This window comes from Anolis carolinensis, chromosome 3, assembly GCF_035594765.1.
Source record: "Anolis carolinensis isolate JA03-04 chromosome 3, rAnoCar3.1.pri, whole genome shotgun sequence".
NCBI lineage: Eukaryota > Metazoa > Chordata > Lepidosauria > Squamata > Dactyloidae > Anolis > Anolis carolinensis.
This window is the reverse complement of record NC_085843.1, coordinates 57688439-57708621: the sequence shown is the minus strand read 5'-3', so window position 1 is coordinate 57708621 and position 20183 is coordinate 57688439. Positions and strand designations below refer to the sequence as shown.

Here is a 20183-nt window from a genome sequence, read left to right as displayed (position 1 = left end):
CTCCACATTGTCCTCGATCCCCCATGTCGCCTTAAGGTGGTTCAGGAAGTTTTGCGCGGAACTTAGGTGCATGGAGCCCGCATCAAATAGCGCCGTCGCCCAATTGGCCGCTGGCCCTTCTAGGAGACTGTAAATCCACGCCACCTTGACATCTTCTTGGGGAAACTCAGCTTGACGGGCTTCTATGTATGCCTGGCATTGGCGACGGAAAACATGAACCTTGGAGGCTTCTCCGGAGAACTTGGTTGGAAGCGCCAGGCCAGGGAGCCGGACACCTCGTTCCTTCAAGCCCCGTATTTCTCCCTCCTGCGTATGGAGTTTATCACGGATTCTGTCTAATTCATCCTTGGAAATGGTGTAGCTGAGTGGTTGGGCTTCTGCCCCGGTTCCTGTAGACATTCTGGTCTAGGTTAATTGGTGCTTAGGGTGGCGGAGTCAAACTGTCAGGACCCAGGCTGCAGAGCACCAATAACCATGCACAGAGACCAGAATCTATCTAATATCTTTATTAAAGGAATATATAAAGTCAATAAAAACAAGTGAAGAATATAGTTCAGAAGTAGACCTTTCAGGAAAGGTCAAATATAGTCCAGGAAAACAATGTCCAATATGAGATATTAGAGTCCAAAGTTATAATCCAATAGCCGAAACACACACTTTGCCAAGCAAAGTGTGGGGAAATGACAAGGTCCTTTAGTCCAATGGAGCTTGACAACAAGGCTGGAGAGCAAAATAGATTCTTGGCAAACAAGGCTTGATTCAAGGCAACAAGAAGCGAGAGACGAGAACAGGGTCCGTGGCGAGGTCCGTGGCAAGGTCCGGGGAAACAAGGCAGGGCTGGAACAAGAACAAGGTCCTGGAAACAAGGAACTGGAATAGCGAGTCCACACACGATCTCGCTCCCGAAGCTGACGAATTGACTCCGCAAGGATTCCCTTGCGGTTAAACACCTATATAGGATCTTGTTTTCCCGCCAAGGAACACTTTCCCTGGGGAACAAGAAGTGAAACCCATACTGTGTCCAGATGCATGACTCCTTAAGATTTCCCAAGGGAAACAGGCTTAATCAGCTAATTGTCTGGCAGCAATTCTGGCGCTTCTGCGATTCGCCTCCCTAGCGCCTCTATCTCGATTATAATTATCCCGGCGAGAAAACGGGGGAGATTTCTGCTCAAGGCTTGTTTGGCTGACTTCTTGTGGGCAAACATCTTGCAGGTGCAAGGGCTCCAATTCTGGCTGAAACGGTGGGAAACCCAAGTTGTCCTCTTCATCTGCCACAATAGTACTAGGAACGGGACTACATGGCCCATGAGTCATCACAGCTGGGAGACTGGGGGGAGAAGATTTCTGCCTCTTGGCCTTCGATTCAGGATGCACTGCATTTGGCCAAGATTGATTACAAAAAACATGTGGATAAAAAGAGAGCAGCACACCCAGACTTTAAGGTGGGAGAATTAGTGTACTTGTCAACCAAACACCTGAAATCCACCCAACCATCACGGAAACTGAGCCCACGATACATTGGGCCCTTTCCTATCTCGGCCGTGATAAACCCTGTGGCGGTAAGACTGCAGTTACCTCATAATTGGCGCAAAGTACACCCTGTATTTCATGTTAGCCTGCTGAAGCTGGCATGTACCACCCACAAATGGAATAAGACTGATTCAGACCCTACTCCCATCATGGTGGGGGTGCATACCCATTTTGAGATCAAAGACATTCTAGACTCCAAGAGGTCTCATGGGAAATTGTCCTACTTGGTCCAGTGGACTTCAAAGGCCTTACATCCCAAGTGGGTGTCAGCTGAACAGGTTAAGGCCCCAAGACTGGTAAAACTGTTTCACAGTCGATTCCCCCACAAACCTGGGCCCTAACTGATCCTCATTTTTTATTGTTTGTTGTGTCTTCTTTTTTGCTTTTATTTCCCTTTACCTCTCTCCACAGGGTTGTCTTCGCGGAGGGGGGAGTCATGTCAGGATGTGATCGCCCAGCATTCACACTAGCTGAACTATTCCCATCCTGCCAAAAGCCATTGGGGTGGAGATAACCTAAATGATAAGAACTATCTGGCTAGGAGGATTGATTTATGGCCATGATCTGGTTTTCAAGCCTAGCAAAGGACTATTGACAGACAAGTGTGAATGTGGAAGGGGGGCTGGGGGGAAGTAGTAGTTTGATATGCTAGTGTCCAGGTGGAAGTTGATTAGTAACAGCTTTGTGCTCGTCTTGGCAAGAAGGTTTTAATAAAGCGTTTCCACGGAACTACCTGTGTGAGCATTCATTGTGACGTATAGCTTCCAGGGACTGACACTGTGAAACAGTTTGGGTTTCATTGAGTTTCTGAACTTTGCCTTTGCCTTTTTTTGACCACACTCCCAGAATCAAGAAGTTGATATTCTTGTGTTGATCCAGATGTTGTAGTCCAAGAAGTAACCTTTTCCAATGTTTCAATATATATGTTAGACAACATTAAGACTCATCATGGATGAATAAGTAAAAATATAACAAAATATCAGTTTCAACTCTGGATCTGATAGGAGGAATTTATACTTCATGGCTATTTTAGTATTATAGTATTAGGAATCTGCTCATCATTTCACATTTGAAATAATGTGAAGTGACATTTAATTCCATCATGTTTTGCTAATATGTAACTCAGCTGTCACGCACCTTGAACAGCCGTCACATACAATTTAAGGTTGAATCTTGTTCTAAAAACAGTGAAAATGTGAACTCTTGAATTTATTTTCTTTAGCTACAAATGAAATCAAACAAAAGAAACTGGAAAAAATGTTTTTAGCTATACAATTTATATTTCTGAGAATGTTATTTGTCATGGCAAACCAAAAAATTCCAAGACAAAGGGCACCTTAATGGCAAAATAGGCATGTGTTAAGGTCAGGTACTCTCTCTTCTCTTCCTCTAAATGTGACAGGAGAGCAGAGCTGTTTATGGCAGACCAATGATGCCTATTTTCTTTCTAGGACAGAAGAAATCATGTAAATAGTCTAGAAGAAATTTCCATGATTTTAAATCACAATTTAACAAAGACTGAATTGAAAGTATAGTTTAGGCAAGCCAATATGTGCCACATTCAGATAGAAAGGCAAATTATGATTTACTCTATAACGTAGAAGCAAAGAGGGAGGGGGAGGTTGCATATGCACTATAGGATTGATGCAGTCTGACATGACTTTAAGTACCATGACTCAATGTTATGGTTTTCTATGGAATTATAGTTTGGTGAGATACTAGCTTTCTTTGGCAGAGAAGATTGAAGCCCTTGTAAAACTCCAACCTCCATGATTCCATAATATTGAGCCATGGAAGTTAAAATGGTTCATTAATTCTGCAGTGTAGATGCATCCAGAGAAAAAGACAGATCTGTTCTGTTCATATATGGAGAAACAAGGAGAGTTTTCCTTGAAGCTTAGCACTGCTCATTTCTTTGACTTGAAAGCAAGGTTTGGTGGGGTAATATGAATTATGTGAGTGGAAAGGTTAGTTTAAGTCGTAGTGAGGCTATTTATAAAGTGCTGTTATGGAAGGACTTGTGCTTATTGCACATATGTTCTTATGTGTATAAGATATGTTCCTGAAAGAGAAGCAGGCAACTGTCCTTGCGAATGGACATGTTTAGGTGTAACATAAACTTCATTCAAAGTATTTTCACAGAAATGACAAGTCTGCTATTACAAAGAAGAGACTGGGTAGAAAAAGGAATCAAATGATATGAAAGTCACAACTCATCCTCTGAAAATAATTGTAGACACTATTTAATATATGCAGTTTAGTGAAGATTCTAACTCTACTCTTTGACAGTTTTTACTTGGCCTTCCCCAGTTTCCCATCAAATGCAAGGTATTGAAAATCTTGAATTAAACAGTTTAATTTACAGTGAAATGAAATGAATCTCTGTAGAATAAATCAAATATCTCACCCATGAAGGGTAATTATCTTTCTCTTTCTCAAGAAATAGAAATTCAGGAACAAGCTTCACACTTGTGAATCAACAGATGCTACATCTGCATATGATGCAGAATAAATATTTCTATCCTTCAATACATTTTGAAAACTTTTAGAGCATAATCAACTTTAAGGAGAGCAAAACTCATTTCATTTTGATAGGTAAGTTTAGTCATTAATATTAACAATATTAATTTAGAGAATAAAACTTATAAGAGAATCTAAGTGTACTCTATTCTAATCAAGACTTGTGCTTGCTCATAGATTCCAAGCCATAGATGGTTTGTTTTTAAGTAACCTAAATTAGCATGCTTTTTTCAGTAGTAATGCACACTATTTATAATGATTATTTGTAAAATGTACCTGCTTTTGGAGCCCCTGATGGCACAGCAAGTTAATTTACTGAGCTGTTGAACTTGCTGACCGAAAGGCACTCCATGCATTCATGCTGGAGACATCACCTTGGAGGCCATCTACGCACAACACTGGCTCTTTGGCTTAGAAATGGAGATGAGCATCAACCCCCAAAGTTGAACATGACTGGACTTGATCTCAGGAGAAAACCTTTACCTTTACCTACCCTCTTTCAAGATTCAGCATCATCTCACCCATTTTGTGTCTTTTCTCTCTGCTTACCCACCCATAACAATCTCTTCTGTTCTAGTTCTTACCCACTAACGCTCCATTGACCTTTCCACTGAACTAAATTTTCAATCTCTGTCTTTTCCAGGTATTCTTTTTCTTCTGTAAATCAATCTAAATGTCCTTTGGAGAAAGTAATCTGTTAAATCCTATTAGAGTTTCCTCTGGTCATTAGGGACATCTGACACCTAGTGACTGATTATGATACTACAGCCAAGAAATACCTAAAATTAATTAATCTATTTAAATTTTAGCCACACCCATGTTGGATTATTGTGACATGAATAATGTGATACCATCTTTGAAGAATGTATCTGATATGGAATGGTATCACATAATTCATGTCACAATAATCCAACATGAGTGTGACTAAAATTTATATGGTCTTGATCGAGAAAGAACTGCAGCTAGCATGTGATGGTAAATTGTCAATGTGCAAAGTTTCTGTTACATGAGTTAAAGAAATAAATATTTATGATGTTATGAAGAGCTCAAAATAGGTTTCCAAAGCCACAAAAAGATAACTTGGTGCATAGAATTTTCTGAATTGTTCATTTAAACATTGAACACGGTCAGTTTAGAAACAGCCTGACAGCTTGTACAATAGTGAACTATTTAGTGCTTGAGTGGGAACAAAACACTAAAATGTCACTCTGTAAGACGTTTCATGGAAAAGAGACCTAAGCAGTCATCCAATGTAATGGCAAGCTGGCCACTTCTTTGAATGAACAGCTGTGACAACTTAAACCACTTTATCTACCTCCTCAGAACTGTTTCAGTGCCTTTGAACAATACACACTGCTGTAATCTGAGCTAATGTGCAAAATAATGATCTGTAAAAATCTGAACTGATCCTCTAATATATTTTGAGCTCAGTTTTTAATTGTGAAAATTCATGCCTATACTGGAAGATTCTTAAGTATTTGTCAAGGGATATGTGAGATATAAGATTTGCAAGAAATATATAAAGTCTCAAATATTTTTTCTCCTTTATTTTTGCCTTTGAAAATATTATATAAAGCTAGTGCTATAATTCTAATAATTTTGTGCATGCATTAAGGTTCATTATTATGAAGTTAGAAATGTATGTGAAATCTTTGCTTAACAACTTCAAGATATGTTGTGTTTTAATTTAATTTTAAAAACATTATGAATCTGATGGTAGAAAAAAAGTAAAAGTTTGAAGTGGGGATTACTTTTCAAACTTAGTCCTGATTGACATATTTTAATCCAAAATGGCAATTACAACATACAGTAAGTTTATTTGAAATTATTTATAGACTTCGACCTTGCTGAGTAATTTCATATTATATTCCCAGTACTTCATTTATTAAACTTTTAGGTGTCACTTAGATCTTGTCTACAGTGGCAAAAATATAGTATCATACCTTGTAGCTTCCATGATCTGAACACACAGTTCACTGGTAATGCAGTTCTTTTTGATAACTTTTAAAACAGCACAAAACATACAAAAATGTCTTTTACTTCACTTTTCACATAAAATCTTTGGTTGTTGTTGTTTGGTGTGTGGCCAGCCGTTCTAAGGTAGCATCACAGTGGAGTTGGAGGGTTCATACTGGGCACAGTACAGATTGGTGAGAGGTTTACAAGTCATTGTATCATATGATAATGCAGATGGTTGGAATAAGAAAGATGATTGGCTCCTTACACTTAAAGTGGAAATATGTATATTCAAATGTGTGACTATGGAGAGGCGAAGTGGAGTGACCACTCCTTTGTGGCCAAAAATAATATGAAGAATTGGAGATAGGTCTTATCCCCTTACGCCTGAGTGGGTTTGTTAGGGGAAAATGCATGGTCACTTATGCTGTTCTCCCCGTATTAGCATGGTGAGGTCACTAAAAACCAAGAAAATATAATGTAAAACATTTTTATCCCCTAGTTAAATTTAAACAGTACAAATAACGAGTACACCAAAATTTCTTGGTTAATTTTTTGATACTCTACCAAGAATCAGTAATATCAAAATTCTTAAAATCCATGACATGTTTCGGATGCTTTCTTAATACATATGTATGTTTAAACTAAAACTTCATTATATAGGTCATGTTATGTCTTAAGTCAAGTTGTAAGGAAATTCATTGATACTAATCCTACATGTGATGCAACCATCAGCCCTCCAGCTACAGCATTTTTTCCAAAGATCGTTTGGACAAAATTTGTATATCTGACTCAGTTCATGGTTAAAAGTGATATGGCCAGCAAATAGTATGATGCAGTCATTTCTATTATATCACTGGAAAAATTTGGAAAAATAAGTCTGAAAACATTTAACTGGAACAACATTGGGCAGCACCTCCTGTTTCATGTATGCTGATGTGAATTACTTCTCATAGCCACACCAGGAAGTGTTATAAGACATACTGGTTTGTCAAACATGCCCAGCTTAATTTAGAAAAAAAATACTCTGATAGACAAGAATGTGAAAATAATAGGAGTCCTGAGCCGCAAACTCATAGACTCTAATACCATTTATCAAGGTTGTCATGTCACTACTACAATGCACATTAGTGTGAAAATTCTATCCAGCTAACAAATTTATAGAGGTATGGACTATAACATGGGCATCAATTGCTCATATGCAGCCTCCTTTAAGGTTAATAACCATTTCCGTGTTGTTACTAAATAACACATTTCCCAGTTATTTGTGTGATAGGAAAGAAGATATACCACTTCAACAGTCAGCTGGTTCTTCTAGACAAAATTTCCTTTGCACAATTCCAAAGTAACACAAACATTTCTCTGGATTAGCCCAAATGCAGCCATGCTAGTTTCCCCTTCAAGGGTGCAAAGAAAGAGTACAACATTCAGGTTTTATTCAGAGCAGTGGTTCTCAACCTGGGGTCCCCAGATGTTTTGGCCATCAACTCCCAGAAATCCTAACAGCTGATAAACTGGTGGGAATTTCTGGAAGTTGTAGGCCAAAAACATATTCCAGACCTCATGTCGAGAACCATTGATTTAGAGTGATCCTGTATATGATACAAGCATCAGCAATAAAGCTACAAAACTTCTGCAAAAAAGTTGATTTAAACTTTGAATTTCATTGAAAAAATAGTTAAAATTGATGAAGCCCTTAAGTTCTGCTCTGCAGTCATTATAGCTAAAGAATTTCCTAAGCTGTTGATCATAGGCAGAAGTTTCAGAAGAAATTAAGTCACTGCTAATTAATGACAGTTTTCAAAACATCATTGAAGAAGACTGAAGGCTAAGGTGGAGAAGACCAATCCGATCATAAAAATGAAATAAGACTAATGCCAGAGAGAGTTTCTTAATCTTGATCTTCTTTAGGAAATATGCTGATGTATGATGGCAATGTGTCCAGGCTATGAACAAAAACTATGCAACAGATGATGGGATTTTTAGAAGAATACATTTCAGTGAAAGTGATGCAAAGAAAGGTGAAATCATAGCTTGATTTTATGAAAGGAATAGACATATTTCAGCTGCCATGCAAATTCTAAAGTATGATTTATTAGCCCAAGCAGCCTTATATTCTTTATAAAACTTCCAGACATACTCCTGAAATCAAGCATCTTCAAATATGCAAACATATTTCTAATGAAGTGCAACAATATGACCAATCCTTCACAATGTTATTGAAACATTGTACTTGTGCAAAGAATTCATGACACCCATGCATACAACAGCTGGAATCCTATTGTTGACCATATGTCAATTTATCCTTGGTCTACACTACCTTATGTTCTTTGTGAAGAAAGATCTTTTTTTGGGTAGAATGAGGTATTATTTAATACCTTTGAGTATTTAATACCTTTGAGTATTAAATAATGCACACACCAGAACACAACATTAAAGGGCTTAGAGAAAATCCCTGGCAGCATCCTGGCAGCCTGAGGATGTAGACAGGATCCTTGGAGAGTTGAGAGCTACCCTAAATCAGTGTTCTAGATCCTTGTCCCTCCTGCCTAATCAAATAGGCCAGTTAGGGCTGGCAGAGTGGGTGAAGGCTGTGGTTAATGCCTACTTGGAACAAGACAGAGTTCCAAATTGTCTAGGGGAGGCAATTGTGAGACCTACATTTAAAAAGGCATCACGTAACCTTTCCATAATCAATAATTATCAGCCCTTTTTGAACAAAGTTTGGGAGCATGTGTTAACCTCCCAGCTCCAGGGGTTTCTTGATGAAATAGATGGTCTAAATCCATTTCAATCTGGTTTCAAACCTGGCTATGGAACAGAGATAGCTTTGTTGCCTTCATGGTTGACCTATGCAGAGAACTGGACAATGGGAGTGTGTCGCTCTTGGTTCACCTGGACCTCTAGGCAGCTTTTGATACCATCAACCATCCTTCTGGGCTGTCTCACTGGAATGGGAATGAACAACTCCCTTGTTGCAGCAGCTCCATTGGCTGTTTCTGGACACAAAGTGCTAGTTATGAAGCTTTGTGAATCAGTCATTACATGGAAAAAGGTGAATTTTAGTTATTTTCTGAATATGCTTTGTTGCCCATGTGGCCTCCTGAGGAGTCTAGTTGTTTTAAATTCTGAATGGACATGGCCAATTAGGATTTTTGTACTGAGTTGCTTTTCACATTTGCTTCTGAGTAAAAATTATTGATTTGGGGACATTTATTATTATTAAAAATATGACACAGCAAACAAGATATATATGCTGGATTTCATTTCACAAAACCACAAGTCGAACACTTCCCAAGTGTCTAGGACTGTGTGATGTATTTTCAGATGATGTGTGCAGATCCCAGTAGGGTGGCCTTTTGCAGTTGGCAGATTGTAGTTTTGTCAATGTCTATTGTTTCCAAATGCCGTCGGAGATCTTTTGGCACGGCACCCAGTGTGCCCATCACCACCGGGACCACATGTACTGGTTTCTGTCAGAGTCTTTGAAATTCAATCTTAAAGTCCTGATAGCGGCTGGGTTTTTCCTGTTGTTTTTCGTCAATGTGACTGCCACCTGGGATGGCAACATCAATGATCCAAACCTTTTTCTTTTCCACAATTGTGATGTCTGGTGTGTTGTGTTCCAGAACTTTATCAGTCTGGATTGGGAAGTCCCACAGTTCTCCAGAATCATTTTGGCAATTAATATCTGGTCTTTTGTGCCCCTGCTTTTCTGTTTGTTGCCTTTTTGTTCATCTGGCAAGATGTTTTTTTTTTTTTTTCAAGATAGTCTTGAATTCTGTCAGCTATGATGCCAGTCTGTAGTTTAAACACAGTGGGCAGACAATGTGGGCAGACAATTGGCCTGTAGTTTCCTGGTGCTGCTCCTTTTGCTGGATCCTTTTGTATCAGGTATGTTATTCCAGTTGTTAGCCATTCACTGATACTTCCTTTTTGCAGCATCTCATCGAATTGTTGGGCTATTTTCCATGTAAACTAATCAGATGTTTGTGCCAAAATCCATGAAGTTGATCACTACCAAGCGATGTCCAGTTCTTGACTTTTTGCACTCATTTGCTGATCATTTCAGTTGTTATTTCCATCTGTTCCATTTTGTTCTGTGAGAATTTTCCTTCAAACTACTTTATCCACCCAGCATTTTTGTTGTAGTTCTTATTATTTTCCTAAAGCTCTTTCCAGAACTTCGTTGTTGCAGTTTTCTCTGGCTTTATGGTTACTGTGTCTGTTGTTTGGTTCAGACTCTGGTAGAACCGTCTTTGGTCTGACTGAAACAGTTGATTTTGTCTGTACTGGATGATTCTGGCTTCATATTTTTCAATTTTTCTGGCTGTTGCTGTAATTTGTTCTTTCACAATCTCCAAAGCTTCTTCAATTTTTCTGGTGTTCAGCCAGTACTTTCTGTTCAGGTATTGCTTGATTTTGTCATTCTTCAGTTTCTTCTCTTTCATATTTTTCAGGTTACTTGCATCTGATCTAAGTTTCTTGATTTTCAACTCTAGCCTGACCTTCCACTTTGGTTTTCCAGTCAGTTTTCTTTGGGGCTGCCTTGGTTGTAGAAGCCCAAGCTCTTCCGTTACTATCACTGCTGCACTTTAGGCATACTGGTTTGTTTGTTCAATTGATGTCATTTGGACAGTGGAGAGTACTGTATTCACATCATTCATGAGAGCCGCCAGGTGTCTCTTGGGCAATGTTTTTAGAGTTGGGAGCCGCTTTCTTATTGCATTTTCTGCAGCATGCACCATGATCTTATCCTTGAGCTCTTGTCTTGCTGTCAAGGTTTCTGGTGGTTCAACAGGTGTTTAAAGTGCTGGTTCTTCAAATTCTTGCAAAAGCTCCACACTTTCTTCTGGTTCAATCTGTTACACCATTCCAAGTGTTGCTGGAGTCTCTGCTGCTGTCTGTGCTGTGGTGTGATGGTAATTTGCTTTGCAGATTTTCTGGATTTCTTTGAGTTCAACTTCACTGGACACTTTGTTTCTGATTATGAATCTTCATTGGTCAGCCAGTCGGGATTCTGTTATCTGTGAGTCAGGGTACTCTTGCTTCCACAGCTGTTGCATCCTTTTTTGGTAGCCATGCTTTTGAGGTTCTGATTTGTAATAGCATTTCACAACTGTGCGGTTCTCTGGCATTGTATATTTCTGCTGCTTCTGTGACTGTTCATTTGTCTTTTCTTTCTGTAGCCCACTTGTTGATGGATGTCCAGAATCATCAGCATCCACCACGGTCCTTTTTATCCTGGGCGATGACCGAGCCAGTATAGACTTCGTTTTGTTTGATTCTCCATAATGCTAATGGGTTAGGTACTCTTAGTTCTACTCCTCAGCTGAGACCTCTCTGGCTTGGTTGGACCTGCCGGTAGTTACACTACTGCCAGCACAGCTCATTGGAGTAGTTAGCCCCCCCCCACCACGGCAAGGTGGCACCTACGGGAGGTATTTATTAAAAGCATGATATTAATAAACATCCTCAGAGGTTGTGAGGTATGGAGAAAACTAAGCAAAGAGGTTAATATATATCTGTGGAAAGTCTAGGGTGAGAGAGGTCAGTGTGAATGTTGTGTAGTTAATCACTTTAATTAGCATTGAAAAGCTTATCTGCTGTCTTCTTCCTGCCTTTGGGGCATCCTTTGTTTAGAGTCGTTAACTGCCCTTGGTTGATTCATGTCTGAAATCCTCTGTTTTCAGAGTATTGCTTTTTATTTACTGTTCTGATTTTTGAGTTTTTTAATACTGGTAGCCAGATTTTGTTCATTTTCATGGTTTCTTCCTTTCTGTTGAAGTTGTCCACATGCTTGTGGATTTCAATGGCTTCTCTGTGTAGTCTGACATGATAGTTGTTAGAATGGTCCAGCATTTTTGTGTTCTCAAGTAGTATTCTGTGTCCAGGCTGGTTCATCAAATGCTCTGCTATGACTGATTTCTCTGGTTGAATTAGTCTGCAGTGCCTTTCATGTTCTTTGACTCTTGTTTGGGCGCTGCGTTTGGTGGTCCCTATGTAGACTTGTCCACAGCTGCATGGTATCCGGTAGACTCCTGCAGAAGAGAGAGGATCCCTCTTGTCCTTCGCTGACGGTAGCATTTGTTGGATTTTCTTCGTGGGTCTGTAGATAGTTTGTAGGTTGTGCTTCTTCATCAGCTTCCCTATGCGGTCAGTAGTTCCCTTGATGTATGGTAAGAACACCTTTCCTCTGGGTGGATCTTTGTCTTGACTCTCATGGCTTGTTCTTGGCCTTGCAGCTCTTCTGATGTCTGTGGTGGAGTATCCATTGGCCTGTAGAGCCCAGTTGAGGTGGTTGAGTTCACCTTGGAGGAGGTGAGGTTCGCAGATTCTTTGTGCACGGTCTGTCAGGGCTTTGATTGTGCTCCTTTTTTGACTTGGGTGATGGTTGGAGTTTTTATGAAGGTATCTATCTGTGTGTGTAGGTTTTCTGTAAACTGTGTGGCCCAATTGTTGATTGGGTTTGCGGATGACCAGAACATCTAGAAATGGCAGTTTTCCTTCCTTTTCTTTTTCCATGGTGAATTGGATGTTTGGGTGGATGCTGTTAAGATGGTCCAGGAACTTGCTGAGTTCTTCCTCTCCATGGCTCCAAATTGTGAAGGTGTCATCTACGTATCTGAACCAAACAGTTGGCTTTTTTGGTGCTGTTTCTTCGACAACACATTAAACATAATAATAATAATAATAATAATAATAATAATAATAATAATATGTTTATTGATATCATGCTTTTTCTCTCCATAAGGCAACTCAGAGCGGCTAATACTAAAAAACATTGCAATACAATTTAAAATATACAAATATAAAATATAAAACAGTATTAAATATCTTTAGTATTAAAAACAATTCAGATCAAATCCATAAAAACATACAATTCAGAGGACTAGATTGTAGATTTTGGCACAAGTTGCTTCTGTTTTCTGAGGAGTACAGCTTCAAGGGTACCTTCCCTTTCCTCCTCATCACCATTCTAACCATCTATATCTTCTGTGTCTCATATTACAGAGGGCTCCAGGATTGTTGTTGATTTTTCAACACTGTATGTATCACTCATGGAACTGAGTGAAAATATGTGGTGCCAGGCTGTTTACTTTATAGTGAAATTGCTGGGATAATAGTAGACTCACAGAAGGATTTTTATACTATTATTGTAATTTTGGGTTTTTATTAAAATATATACAATTTTTGTATTATTATAAAAGTTCACACATGTACACAAAGGATTGTTCATTTCTGAAAGTGATCTATTGCCCCGTCACTTTAATCTGGCTTTTTAGAAAACACATCAAGTAATATAGCATTTAGTCATTACCGTGAACTATCTTGTGAAGTACAAAAAATAAAGAAGGTCAAAGCAGTTTCAGTCACATGTGTTCTGAATCATATCACAGGCAAGCAAACATCTCCCCACAGCTAAGCTTTGAGTGGGTCAATGTTAACACTTCAAAGCATGCGTCAGGAACTAGAGATGATAACAATAGGGATTTGGTACTGTTGAAGAAAGTTGACATCTGTTTTACAAAACTGGTAAAGCAAATGGTCCATTGTGTAAATACTGTTCAACTATGGTCAGTTCGAATGTTTCAGAGAATTTATTTATTTATTTATTTATTACAACATTTATATCCTGCCCTTCTCACCAGAGAGGGGACTCAGGCGGCTTACAATAAACACACATATAAAAATTATACAATACACTATAAATCAGAAAAATTATTAATTTAAATCAACATTCATAAAAACATTCTAAAATACAAATGGACATGTTCAAGTTCAAAAAACTGGGTCTGTTAATTGAGTTCTGGCGTATATAATAATAATTGGTGCTGCTGATTCTTATTCGAAAGCCTGGCCCCACAACCAAGTTTTAACCTTCCTACGGAAGGATAGGAGGAAGGGAGCCTGCCTGGCTTCACTGGGGAGGGCGTTCCATAGGCGGGAAGCCACTACTGAAAAAGCCCTGACTCTCGTCTCTGCCAGTCACACCTGTGAGGCTGACGGGGCCATGAGCAGGGCCTCATCTGATGATCTTAAGTTTTGAGATGGGTCATAGCGGGAGACATGTTCGGACAGATAAGCTGGGCCATTTATAGGCTAAAGCCAGCAACTTGAATTGTGCTCGGTAGCTAATCGGCAGCCAGTGGAGCTAGCGTAACAGAGGAGTAGTACGCTCCCTGAACACCGCTCCAGTTATTAACCTAGCAGCCTCCTGTTGGACTAATTGAAGCTTCCGAACAGTCTTCAAAGGCAGCCCCACATAGAGTGCGTTGCAGTAGTCTAAACAGGATGTAACGAGAGTGTGGACCACCATGGCCAAGTCCGGCTTCCCAAGTTACGTTCGCAGCTGGCGCACGAGTTTTAACTGTGCAAAGGCTCCTCTGCCCACCACTGAGACCTGGGGCTCCAGGCTCAGCGATGAGTCTAGGATCATCCCCAGACTGCGCACCTGTGCCTTCAGGGGGAGTGTGACCCCATCCAGAACAGGCTGTAATCCAGTACCTTGATCGGCCTTCCGACTGACCAGGAGGACCTCTGTCTTATCTGGATTCAATTTCAATTTGTTGGCCCTCATCCAGTCCGACACAGCGGCCAAGCACCGGTTCAGGACATGAACAGCCTCCTTAGTGACAGGTGGAAAGAAGTGACAGAGCTGGACATCATCTGCGTACAGATGACACTGGACCCCGAAACTCCTGTTGATCTCTCCCAGTGGCTTCATGTAGATGTTAAACAACAAGGGAGACATTACAGAGCCCTGCGGGACCCCACAAGTCAACGGTTGTGGGGCCGAGCAGGCATCCCCCAATGACACCATCTGGGAATGGCCCTCCAGGAATGAGTGGAGCCACTGCAAAACAGTACCTCCAAGTCCCATCCCCGCAAGGCGTCCCAGAAGGATACCCTGATCGACGGTATCAAAGTCCACTGAGAGGTCCAGCAGAACCAGCAGGGACACACTCCCCCTGTCCAGTTCCCGGCGAAGATCATCGACTAAGGCGACCAAGGCTGTCTCGGTACCATGCCCCGGCCTGAAGCCAGACTGTGCCGGATCCAGAAAATCAGTGTCAACCAAGAATCCCTGGAGCTGCGAGGCAACCACATGTTCCAAGACCTTGTCCAAATAGGGAAGATTGGAGATAGGCCAAAAGTTTCCAAATTGAGTGGGAACCAGAAATGGCTTTTTTTAATAGCGGCTTGATCACAGCCATTTTTAGGCTCACTGGAAACTTGCCCTCCTGAAGGGAGGCATTCACCACCACCTTCACCCACTCAGCCAAACCCCCTCTGGCTTCTCTCACCAGCCAGGATGGGCAGGGGTCCAGGATGCATGTGGTCGGTCTCGCCTCTCCAGGGATCTTGTCCACATCCTCAGGCTCAACCAATTGAAATGAATCCAACAAAACTGGACAAGCAGGTGCGCTTGATACATCCTCAGAGACTGCTGTTAACATGGTGTCAAAGTCGGAACGGATCAGAGCGACTTTGTCCGCAAAGAACCGAGCAAATGCTTCATAGTGGGCTGCCGAGTTATCAGGGCTCCCACCTTGATTGGTGGGAGTTAACAACTCTCTGATGACACCGAACAGCACCGCCGGACGGTTCTGTGTTGACGCAATGTTGGCCGCAAGGTGGACTCTCCTTGCGGCTTTGATTGCCACGGCATATGCCCTAAGATAGGAGCCTATCCGTGTTCGGTCTGACTCGTTATACTCTGATCGCCACACACACTCTAGTTCCCTCTTTCGCTTCATCGCTGCCAGCTCCTCAGTAAACCAAGGAGCTGGTTTAGCTCGGTTACTTGAGAGGGGACGCTCCGGAACGATCGTGTCTATTGCCCTAGTCATCTCTCCATTCTAGAGAGAGACCAGAGCATCAACAGGATCACCTGCCAAGGAGGTGGGAAATTCCCCAAGAACCATCAGGAATCCTTCTGGATCCATAAGTCTCATGGGGCGGACCATTTTAATAGGTTCACCTATGCAGAGGTTAAGTCTAAACCTGATCAGGTGATGGTCGGTCCATGGCAAAGGAGCGATGGTGAGCTCCTCCACACCACCACCTTCCTCCCATCCCTGACAGAAGACCAGGTCTAGTGTGTGCCCCACACTGTGGGTGGGACCAGATACCAATTCGGACAGCCCCATGCTTGCCATGGTGGCCATGAAGTCCTGAGCCGCACCTGAAAGGTTAGTCTCAGCATGGACATTGAAGTCCCCCAGCACTATGAGCCGCTGGGACTCCGACGCCAGGCCCGAGACCACCTCAGCTAGCTCAGGCAGGGAGACTGTAGTGCAGTGGGGTGGTTGGTACACTAACAGAATCCCTAATCTGTCCCAGTCTCCTACTCTCAGGTGGACATATTCAAACCTGGTTGACTGCGGGATGGGGCACCTGGTCAGGGGGATGGAATCCTTATAGACCACTGTGACCCCACCTCCCCTCCCTCCAGATCTTGGCTGGTGATGTACGGAGTAACCTGGTGGGCAGAGCTGAGTGAGATTAACTCCTCCCATCTCGTCCAGCCAGGTCTCCGTAATACATGCCAGGTCTACATGCTCATCCAAGATGAGGTCTTGGATGAAAGATGTTTTTCCGTTCACTGACCTGGCATTAAACAGCATCACCTTTAATCTTTAATTTAAAGGATTTTGCTCTCTTGCAAAACCAATGAGAAATGTCTTCAGTATATTTCCTGTTCTAAACAAGGTAAAATAAATTATGAAAATTTGCTGTTGACTTCCATTGCTTCTGTGTCCCCAGCACAAGGAGCCTTGGGACATGTCGCTTTCAAGATGGCTTACATCTTTACTGAGGAGTCTTAGAAAATTACATGTTTTCTGGTGCTTGACTCTGAACAAGAAAATAATCTTGGTAGGAAATATGGTTAAAAAGACTGAATTAGTATTTTAAGACATATTTTATCAACAGAATTACATAGGAAGGACTGAAATATATAATGTCATCCATATGTCAACAACTCATGGATGTTGTTTTATACGTCACTTAAAACAATACATAAGATGAATACTATTAGTAAGCTGACAAAAATTAAATGTTTCTACTCACACATTTAAAAATCCAATGCAAATTTAAGAATTAGAATTGCTAAAGTCAAATATAAATGACATTGAAGAGGCCAGTTTTCCAACACTTTTATGTTTCCTTTGTAATTTGAATTCTTTGGTCATCCTTTCCTTGTTTCAGTGTATAACCGGTATGCCAACACTCCAACCAAGCTCTGGAGGATGCCCTCTCTTTTGGAATTCTAGGGCATGCTGTATAAATCAGTGGTAATAAAAGCGGTAGCACTATTAATTTGCAACATCCTGCTGAGGCATACTTTACCTTCATTGCTGTTCAAATGATATTGAATCATAATGAATGAAGAAGTGGATCCCTACCTGAGAAATACTTGTAACTTGTAAAAGTACCTATAATTGTATAATACTGCTTCCTTGGTGGAATGTATATCTTTTTTTTAATGTGCAGGTGTTGGCAGCTATTTCATCAACTTTTAAAAATACCAAGTAATCATCTAAAAATACATTTCCCTGCAAAAATAGCCCATAAATATTCCCTTTTATATCTGCTTGAGGTTTTTATTTTATTTTTATTTTTTTAATTTTGGCTTCAAGTTTATGACTCACCTTTTCTTGGAGCTGTATTCATTAGTTTATTACTTAGTTTTATTTATTAGTTTATATCAGTTCTGCATAAATGCATCAGGAAGATAGCAATTGCTATTCCCTCATAATGTAAGGAAACGGTGCAAGCATATTAATTGTATGTATTTACCATTTACCACGACTTTTATATAAGGGGAAATGAATCTGGTGTGTGGTGGGTATTAACTACAAAATCCACACATTTTCCAGAAAAGTCTTGCAGCCATAAAGTCAAAAGCCAAGTCTCCATGAGAAAGAATTGGTTTACTTCTCATTTCTAAGAGGTCTAATTGTGCACTTTGCCCTATGGATTTTGTTTCACTCCTCCACCAAGTGAGAGCTACTAAGCAAATTACAGTCCTTCTCTCTCTAGATCTCTGACACCTGAACTTTGGTATTGTTAAATTGTTGTTCTTCTTGTTGTTGTTCATTATTTCCTGCCTTTTCCTCGCTAATGGGACCCAAATTAGTTTACAAATTAGAAACTACGCAAAACATCAGCAAAAGAAAGCAAAAAAATACATAAGCTATTTTAATAATCAATTGACGTGTAAAGTTCAAATCATTAAGGTTTATTAAAAATTGGACAGCACAGTGCACCATCAGATTGCCATCAAAGGCTACATCTATACTGTAGAATTAATGCAATTGGACACCACTAACTGCCATGGCTCAATGCAGTGAAACCATGTGAGTTGTAGTTTTACAAGGCCTTGAGATTTCTCTGTCAAAGAATGCTGGTCCCTCACCAAATTACCAGTGTCAGGATTTCATACCATGGAGCCATGGAAGTGAAAGTGATGTCAAACTGCATTAATTCTTCAGTGTAGATACAGCTACAGTCAATTTCCAAGGCCCCACCTACACTGCCATATAATGCCATCTGAAACTGTATTATATGGCAATGCAGTTGCCCCCCCCCCCCCAAGTCTCATGGAATAATAATGGAATGATAATGTTTTTACTTCCAGGTAGAAATAGATAAAGTATGGAGTCTCTCCATGAAAGCAATGGGGGGTCTCTCCTGAAAATCTCAAAACTTTAACAGGCTCATATAGGGATATTTGTTCTTTCAAATAGATTGGATCCAAAATTCAGTAGGACTCAAAAACCTGTCCTTATTTTCCCAAAATGAGAGCTGCAAACCTAAGTATCATATCAAAACGATTATGTTCTCTGTATACTTTGTAGTGTGTAAGCAAGAATTATTTATTTAGTCTAAAATTGATATTTCCCATATATAGTCATCTTTCAGACTAAATAAATGCTATTTATATTGTATCAAATGTTTTAATGCAATCATTTTTCTCAGTATGTGTTAGATGCTGCTCTCTGCATGCTATAAAATGTTCGAAAGTGTGCCGTGCATTTGAACAAACAGTTGAACAATGATTGAGTCTTTCATTGTTGGTGTATGCCCTTTCTTTCCATTACCACTCTCCATATGAATTGAGGTGTGTTCCTAAATTATATTGCATTTGCTTAATGTAGCATTTGTGCCTTTTTAACCCTGGCACTGTCTGCTTCAAAATTATGTCTAATGGCAGGCTTATAAAGCTTCTAGAAGATGCATTATTCTTTAGTTTGTTGCTGAAAATAACAGGATTACTGTGGTTGCTTTTATATTGATAGTGTTAGCTATAGGCAACTGACATATTTAATAAAAAGTTAAAATAAATTGCTCATAATTTTTAAAATGCTTGATTATTAAGGGGTGAAGTCCTAAAGAATACATGGGTTTTCCTTATTTCTTTACAGTAAGGTTCTGATTTGCAAGTGTGAGATATTGACTTTACATTTGTGGAGATGATTAGCTGCCAGCTCTAATCAAATTGAGAAGTAATTACCAAATCAAAACTTGATTAGCTCTTTGCTTCATTTGCTAAAATTATAGTTTATACCGTTTAAATGATGGGGGATGTCTGAACTTCACATGTCGCCTAGTTTACTTTAGTGGGATATTTGCTTGTTGGTTTTGATAACTGGAATGTTTCATCTCTACTGAATGATAAATGGTCTCTCTGTTTTAAACCTGATCACTGTCAAATATTCTTTATGTTTTATCTAAGTTAGACTATTTCAAGAGGATCTACATGAGAGTTTGGAAACTACTTGGAAGACTAATTAAGAGCAATGCCGCCAATATTGTATCAGGGGAAGATTTATCATAGCATTGTTCTCATGGGCCGCTTCCACACAGCTGTATAAAATCCACATTGAACGGGATTATCTAGCAATGTGGACTCAGATATTCCAGTTCAAAGCAAATATTGTGGATTATCTGCCTTGATATTATTGGATATATGGCTGTGTGAAGGGCCCATGGTCTTCTTGAACTCAACTATCTGCATTTCTTTTCAGATTTTGTTTATGTATTGGCAAATGTTTTAAACTATGATTGTTCAGTTTTTGTAAGCCACTTTGAGCCTACTGTTGGGGAAAAGATGGGATGTCATAACTAATAACTACAGTGATAGCAATAACAGTCCATTTACAAGC

General features: G+C 40.1%; 1 protein-coding gene across 2 annotated transcripts in view; it reads left to right on the top strand.

Annotated features, from left to right (window-relative positions):
* cadm2 (cell adhesion molecule 2) overlaps positions 1-20183 on the top strand; it is a 644325-nt gene that overhangs the window by 261728 nt on the left and 362414 nt on the right. The gene's annotated exons all lie outside the window — the stretch shown is intronic.